An 8,728-nucleotide genomic window follows, 5' to 3' on the forward strand; every position below is an offset into this window, starting at 1 on the left:
TAGTTGCAAGGAAAAGTGGCCAAGCAGAGACCTACTCAAATTCAAGGAAACTGGTGACAGCCAAGTCACAGTGTCTTAGAAAATGGTGTTGGGCCCAAAGTACTTACAGAGGGGTTAGTAGCACTCAGGAGCCATGTCCAGCAAGAATGGAGGAGAACATGACTGGAGACAGATGAAGAGAAGAGAGCTTTCTGCATCCACTTGTGAATATTTTTTAACAGGATTGACCCCACCGTCAGTTTTCTTTCTGTCAGCAGTGGTACCTAGAAGAGGATTTACTGTTCTGTTTGGTCAGGGGTAGTACTTCTAGCCAGGCAAAACAAAGCCAGTTTGGAAATGTCAGGGTAATGCATGCATGTGGAGGCAGAAAACTGCAAATAAAACCACAATTGTGTAAATAACTGTTTTTTACCAACTTAATCCCAAAATCCCTTCTACAGCAAAAGTTCAGACTATTACAGATTTTAAAGTGTAGTAGGCCAGAGCACAGAAACCCCACCCCAGTTTCAGTCTGCAGAGACTGTTTCTGAAATTGGGTTTATTTGTGCTGCTTTCCTTCCCTTACAACACCCCTCTGTTCTTCAGCCCATAAACACTCAGCCAGATCAGCACAGATCCAGGTTATCTTAATTATTCAAGCTATGAACTTCATAAACACCTTTGGCACTTTAGCAGCCCCATGCCTGTAAAATAACTGCAATCTAAGTAAGAAATTTTGCTGATCTCATTTATGAATCTAACCGTGGAATTGGTCTTGTTCAAAACACATCACAGAAGTCAAGCAGGAGGTGATGAGCTTTCTGACCAGCCTTCTGAGTGCACAACAGAGATGAAAATTGTAGCCATCTGTCTGCAGAATCCCCAGCACTCACCCTGAGCGTCTCCATGGAGTACCTGGTACACGGTGAGTCCCGTCCAAATGGAGGAAGGAGATTTGTCCTTCTGAAATCAGAAGGTCCTTTTTCAAGGTTCAGTGTCCACCAGCCTTGCACTTCTGCCAGATTCACTGCTTTATATTTTTCATTCCCTTTATGTTGTGTTTGATTCAGAAACTGCAGATTCCCACCCCAGGTTAGCAGGCTTCACATGATGCAGCAAGTGAGGGAAAAGATGTGTTGCATTATTTCATTTCAGTCCCAACAGGCTTAGCATAAAACCACAAGTATCTCCTGTAGGAGGCAAACCCATTGACTGCGTCATGATCTAAGCATTTTGGACTGTCGTGACATCCCAGCTGTTGTGCTGATTCCTTTGGCAGGAGGTCTTAATCCCATAGCATAGAATGGCAACACCAGCTTGGTTTTAGCATAATTTTTAGGACAAAGCATGGCTTGCCACACCTGACCTTTATCTTCTGACACGGCTAAGTGCAAATCCTCATTTACCAGCTTTTGGAAACTTCAGCTAAGCTTCGTTTTACAGGAAAAAACAGAAGTGGGAGAGGATTCACCATCAATTTGTGAGGCCTCTGTCTCTGCTGCTCCTACTCTTTGCAACAAAGCCCTCAGGCACTCAGGGAGGAGTGGCAGGCTCTGCTGCCCCTGAGACCCCAAGGATTTCTCCTCTGCCAGGACAGCCCCTGGTTCTTTGCTCACCACGAGTACCAGAGGTCCCATCTATACTCATTAACAACCATACCCAGGACACATGTCCCCAGGGATGCTGTATCAGACTGTGCCCAGACACGGCTTGGAGCAGTGTGACACCAGCACTCACCATCAGAGGCAATTTGGATTTTAAGAGGGAAAAGAGCTCAGCCATGTGCAAGCATGGCAGCTGGGCCTTGCCTCCTGCTCTCAGGGCCAAGGGCTGCTCTGTGCAGTAGCACAGACACAGCTGCACAGAACTAACATCATGCCAGGCTGATCAGCCTTGTCATAGCCTGACCTGCCCTCACTCCTCTTCCCTGTCCAGTTCCCAAAGTCTACTTCCCTGGTAGACCTCACTATAAAATCATAGAATCATTCTGGGTGGAAAAGAGCTTTAAGATCATCAAGTCCAACTGTTCACACAGCACTGCCAAGTCCAACACTAAAACATGTCCCCAGGCCCCACATAGACATGTCTTTTAAGTGCATCCAGGGCTGGTGACTTAACCACTTCCCTGGGCAGCCTGTTCCAGTGACTGACAACCCTTTTGGTAAAGATTTTTTCCTAATATCCAACCTAAATCTCCCTTGGTGCAACTTGAGACCATTTCCTCTCATCCTTTTGCTTGTTACTTGAGAGAAGAGACTGACCCCAGGTCTCTACGACCTCCTTTCACGTAGCTGTAGGGTGAGATGTCTCCCCTCAGCCTCCTCTTTTCCAGGCTAAACCTTCAAGACAGCTTCCTTCAGCTTCTCCTTGTAAGACTTACACTCCAGACCCTTCACCAGCTTTGTTGCCCTTCTTTGGACACACACTTCAGCGCCTAAATGTTCTTGTAGTGAGGGGCCCAAAACGTAGGTGCTCTCAGGCTGAGATATAAAGCAAAGCATTAAATTATGTCTGGAAGAGCAGCAGGAGCTCTGCACGTCAATGATGAGGAGAGGGGCAGGGCTGAGGCAGCTGCAGTGGAACAGCCCTGGCAGAGGGAACTCTGCTGGTAACGGTGCCACGAGGGAACAGCTGTTCCACTTGTAGTCCATGAAATATTTACAAAATAAACCTCTGGAATGTGCTAAGGATGTTTAATAGGATGTCATGTCCTGGGATCAATGAAGGACTAGAAAGGCTGTAACATCCCAGCTCTGTGGCAAAGAGTGGCTCTCAGCTTAGGGCACCGCTCTCCTCGGCTGCTTCCATTTGTAGCACTTCTGCACCAAGTCAAGAATCCCTTTGTGCCAGGCACAGGTCAGACACAGAATTAGCAGCAGACACACGTGCAGACTTGGGGAAATAGGTGCTGAACCCAGCCAGGTCTCAGCAGTTACTCAGGACAGAAGAGGCTCATCCTCCCTGGGGAGATCGTTAGGGGCTTGAATGCTCCTGGATTTTGTACGTCCATGTAGGCTACAGGAGCATTCCCTCTTCCCCAGCTGGATTTATCTGGCCTCCCATGCCACGTTGATGTTTAACATACACTTCTCAGGGCAGGCAGAGAAGCCACTCATGGCTGGGGCAGCCCAAGCAGCACAAGAAGGCAGATGTGAGGCTCCTCTAAAAGTGATGCAAAAGCCAAAACCTGGGTAGGCAGCCAAATTACAGGAATTTTAAGGCGCTTTCCTGCTTGCAATGCAGATACACTAATCAATGCATACCTGAGCAGGGAAATCATTAACAGCTCCTCTCCTAATTTTGAGTGTTTATAGATGGTAGCATTTTGTACTGGTGGAAATTTGTGCCAGGAAGAACAGAGATACTGCATCACTAGAAAGCTAATGCAAGCAGAGTGACAACCCTTACTTTGTGATCCCAAAGCCAATTCCCACCAGCCATCCAGCCTACCTAGTACATTACAACCTAAAGCCAGCCTGGTGGCAGTAAGAGGAGGCAGGTCCATGTGTTTGCATGGCTTTCACTTGGTTATGGCACATCCCAGATTTCCTTGTTCTGCATAATCTCAGCTACCTGAAAAAGTCAGGAGTATTAAATTGGCTGCACTGGGATTTGGATGCACCATTTTCTATTAGGAACATTATCTTCAAACTTTTGGTAAATACTGTTTTTTTTAAACACTTTTGAATTTTACTAAAAATCCTGTGAGTTAAGAAAGCCCTGGAGAAAATCACTGGCACCTTGGGTGAGATATTAAAATGTCTCTTCTCCCATCTCCCTCTTGGTAGGACTGGGGAGGAATTATTCACAGCTTATTTCTCACTACTTTTTGTAAGAACTGTTCGCTGAGGTGATGAACATTTACATAAATTCATTAGATCTGTAAGTACTGTACTATTTCTTAGTTTTCCTATAATATATTCATCAGCAAATGTGAAAATTTCAGTAGAGAAGCAGTCAATGTTTACTGCAAATTGTAGCTGCAGTGTGCTCAGGAGGAAATAGCACAGCTGGCAAAATAACCCCCCTCTAGGGCCTGATTTAAACCCCAGGAAAGCCAGAGACACTCTTCCATGTTTTTTAGCTCAAGCAATAATTATTCTGCCCATCTCTTGTAAAAACTGGATGGACCTGCAGGCCAAGACATCACCAAAAATGGAAAATATTTTCAGGCCTATTTATTTTATCTGGACAAAAATCTTTGAAGCAGGATGTTGGATGCTTTATTGCAAGGAGACAGAAAAGAAAGCTTGGAAAAACTACTTCTGCCAAAAAAAAAAAAAAGGGGAAGGGGGGGGCTGTCCATTTAAAAGCCTGTAATTTGTTTACTGTATATACAGCAAGTTCTTTCATTTGAATTTGAAAGCTTCTGAGTATCACTAAAGGTGAAGCTACAATTTTTCCATTTGATGAGACATACTGGTTTGCTATATATTATTCATGGACAATGAAGCTGTTACATCGACTCTTCTTTATTCCTAGAGGATTCCAGAGGAGAAGGGGCAAAATAAGATGAGAAAGACATGTAGAGGAAAACAGTGAGAGATATTTTTTGCTCACCTGTCTGTATGATTAGGAATTAGGGGTATACAGGCAAAGACCATCTACAGCCTCAGGAGGCCAATGTTTCTGAGATCCTCCAGCAGCAAGTGGAGACAGAGGTCTGCCTTGGCCTCTTTGGAAGCCCCTCCACAGGGGGTCTGTGCAGCCCACTTTGGACTGGGTGGTGGTGGGCAGAGGGGTGGTGCTAGGGAAGATGTTTGCCTTGATCCAAGCCACCCCTGGTTGGGAGGGTCTGTAATCTGCAGCCCCCTGGACGGTGGCACTGAGTGCACCCCCAGCAAGTTTGCCGATGACACCAAACCGTGTGGTGAGGTTGACACACCGGAGGAGAGGGGTGTCATGCAGAGGGACCTTGACAGGCTTGACAGGTGGGCTCATGCAAACTGCATGAAGACTACAAGGCCAAGTGCAAGGTCCTGCACCCGGGTCGGGGCAATCCCAAGCACAAATACAGGTTGGGAGGAGAATTGGTTGAAAACAGTCCCTCCCTTTACTCCGTTCTCACGAGACCCCACCTGCAGTACTGTGGCTGATTCTGGAGCTCCCAACATAAGAAGGACATGGACCTCCTGGAGAAAGTCCAGAGGAGGGCTACAAAGATGATCCAAGGACTGGAGCATCTCTCCTGTGAGGACAGGCTGAGAGAGCTGGGGCTGTTCAGCCTGGAGAAGTGAAGGCTCCAGGGAGACCTTATAGTGGCCTTCTAGTACCTGAAGGAGGCCTGCGGGAAAGCTGGGGAGGGGCTTTTAACAAGGACCTGTAGTAAGAGGACAGAGGTAATGGATCAAAACTGGAAGATGGGAGATTTAGGTTAGATATGAGGAGGAAATTCTCTAGTGTGAGGTTGGTAAGACACTGGCACAGGCTGCTCATGGAAGTTGTGGAAGCCCCATCCCTGGAAGTGTCAAGGCCAGGTTGGATGAGGCTTTCAGCAACCTGATCTAGTGGCAGGGGGGTCTGGCCATGCAGGGGGGTTTGAACTAGATGATCTTTAAGGTCCCTTCCAACTCAAACCATTCTATGATTCTATGAATAGGGACAGGGTTTCTTGAACACACCTTGTCAGCACTGGTCCCTCTCCAAACTCTTCATGGTGGCACAAGGCTCCCCACATGCTTGGCACTGTCAAGGAAGGAAGAGTCTTGCTGTAACTTGGCTCTGTACAGGTCTGCAAAAGCTTTGGTGAAGTCTGTAGAGGTCAGAAAAGCCAAGAAGAAATTCCTGAGAGTGCTGAAGGGCTGAGGGAGCTTTTATTTAATATATTGTGAGTTCTCCAACTTTCACAGACTGTCTGTTTCAGTCTCAGTTGGAGACAAATAGAAAAAGGGCATCTGTGAGCCCAAGACATTCAAATTACTGGCTGCCTTACTGCAAAGAAATAGACAAGTAGTTTTTCTCACTGCTCTTGGATATGGAGAAGAACCTGAAGTAATATTTTCATGCACTGGACATCATTAAGGACATCAAAATAGCCCTCAGCTGTCAGTTGTAAGCATTTTATTCTAATGAAAACTTGCTCCCTGATCACAGAAAGACCACAGCCATGCAGCAAGATGCTTGAAGCAAGGATGGAAGATCTAGATTTGAAGCCTGAGAGTTCATGCAAGAGTCACCACTAATCCCTTCATTGTGACTGAAATAAATTTGCTTACAAATTGCAATCCAAAGCCAGAAAGGATCAGTCTCACTTGTCAAAGTTATATGTTAGAAAATATTTGTGTCGTGCATATACTTATGTACTGGAAATATCTGTAACAATGTAATAAAGCTTTTTTTAAAAGTCTATTTCAAAATGTCTTTATAAGAGGAAAATACCATCCACAAGTTCCCTGCCCTTGCTCAAGGAGGCAACTTTGATACCCTATTATATTGGTACTGTTGCTCTGTTTGTGCATGTGAGTCTTCAGAGCTTGTCACAGGCTGTGGGTAGATAATCTGAAGCCCCTGGTGTTTTCAGAGGGGTAAAGAACAGTTTCTAATAATTTATAGAGGGATGAAAGCTTATTTTCATAGACGCAGAATTCCAGGGAGAGTTTGGCTTTTCTGCCATTAGTCCTTGCTAGAGCAGCATTCAAAGTAATCTTTACAGCTTGCAACTATATAAATTTTCAGCAGCCCTTTTCCAACACAGGATTGAGGCCTGGCAGGTTTCCCAGATCATTGTTGTGCAGTCCCAAACAACCAAGGTACAAGGTGCAGCTGAACTCCTCTGTCAACAACATGGCCAGGGCAGTGTTGTGCCACTGCTGCCATGATGCCTGGGGCTCTGAAGTTCCCCCTGTAGCCAACCCTGGCAGGTGCATTCATCCCTGCCACAGGACTCCTGTCACCTCCTGGCTCCAAATCTCACTAAGGAATGGCTGGGCATTATTTGATCCCACAGGACTTGTTCAGATGAATTATTTCTACAATAAGGAATCTGCAGTATAGTTTCCAGCTAAAGTTTGGTGGACTTACTCTTCCAGGAATGGAAGAAAACATCAAGAAGATTAGATGACTCCTCATTGAGGGGACTGGTTAAAGAATCCACTGTTGCATTCAGGTGGTGAAAATCTTTGTCTGGCTACTAAGAGGCAAAACCAAAATGGACACAGCGGCAAAAAATAACCCTGTGGTTTGGGCCTGAAAAAACATCACTTCAGATGGAAGAAAATTTGTCTTAAGACATTTTAGAAGTGCCTTAATTATTCAGTGGAAGGAACCTGGTTGTGTAATATGCTGGATGCTTGCAACCAAGCAGACATTAATGACTGCATTGAAATGTCCCACAGGAGGACACTTGACCTTGAGTGTCTTCTGAGAGCTGCAAACCTATTTGAGGTTGGAGGAGCTGGGACAAGAGGAGAAAAGCTCAATAGTGCCAGTGGCTTTTAGATTCCAATTTCTTTTCTACCTAGTGGCAAAAGAAGTAATAATAAAATACAAGTACAACTCTGGCTGGGATCCGAACTACCCAGAGGCAAGGAGCCATGCTGCAGCATCCCATCAAGGGTTTAAGTGCATGTTCAGCTGTACATGAGTCAGCTGCTGATTTCAGAATAGCTCTTCTCACTTAGAGTTTAATGCACCTGAAGAGCTTTGCTGAATCTGGCCCCAGGCAAATCATTGTTCAGACATATTATATTCAGATAGTGACCATCTTAATGAAAAGATGGATCCTGTCTTATTTTAGCCATTTGAGATTTTACCACTGACGAATACAGGAGCTCTCTAAAGTCCAAGAAATATCAAGCAAATGAAAATACAGCTGAAGTATAACCAGTTTCAACATTATAAAAGCTCTTTCCGTTTATTTAGCCAGAAACTGCATGTGTAGGCACTACATGAAATGGTAATGACAAGTACATCAGCCTTGCTCTGTGTCTAACAGAGTGGTACTGTGCTGCATGGCCCTCAGAGCCAGAGAGAGGGAGCATGACCCTGTGTCCCAGCACTCAGGTCCCACACTCTGACAGATATTTAGCCAAGCCAGGTTGAGGACAATTTATTACTTGTTTATTGTCCTGACCTCCCCCTGGTCCCTGTCATCCCATGAGCCTTGAATACCTTGTTTTACAGTGTTGGGTGAAAAAAGTCCCCTACAAGAATGCTACAAACAGGCTCTGCCTGTTTAAAAGGCCAGCTTGAGCTATGCTTAGGCAGTGATCAACTGGATGTGGAGGATATTCCTGAGCTGTAGTGTAACACAAATTAATAAGATGGAAACAAATTTATAATGCCAAGTCAAAAAAATCAGATAAAATACAGGAAAAAAAAATTAGCAGTTTTTTAAAAAAAATGCAGGATTAAAATCTGCATTGGATTTACTACCCCCATTTTACCCCAAACCTTCTTTTTAGCCTACAAATTAATTCCCTCCATGTCTAAACTTTTCCATCCCAGAAAGGGAGAGAGGTGAGAACACCGACAGGGGGGAGAGCAGTGGCATTGGGGAAGGTGTCATGCAGCATCACAGGCATTGGTGGAGGCACAGCCACCCTAGGGAGCAGGAAGGAGCCTTGGACAGCCCTCTCAGAGAGATCAGTGCCTTGTGAGACCACCTCCACTGTCCAGCCCCATCCACTTCTGGTGCTCCTCATCACTCCATTCCAGTCAGCAGCACTACAAACACAGCTCACTGCTGCTTGGTGTGGTGTCAACCAGACATGAGTAGCTCCAAAACTCATGCAGTAGTTCTGAGGAAAGC

Source organism: Chaetura pelagica, unplaced genomic scaffold, assembly GCF_000747805.2.
Source record: "Chaetura pelagica isolate M959 unplaced genomic scaffold, ChaPel_1.0 scaffold85, whole genome shotgun sequence".
Taxonomy (NCBI): domain Eukaryota; kingdom Metazoa; phylum Chordata; class Aves; order Apodiformes; family Apodidae; genus Chaetura; species Chaetura pelagica.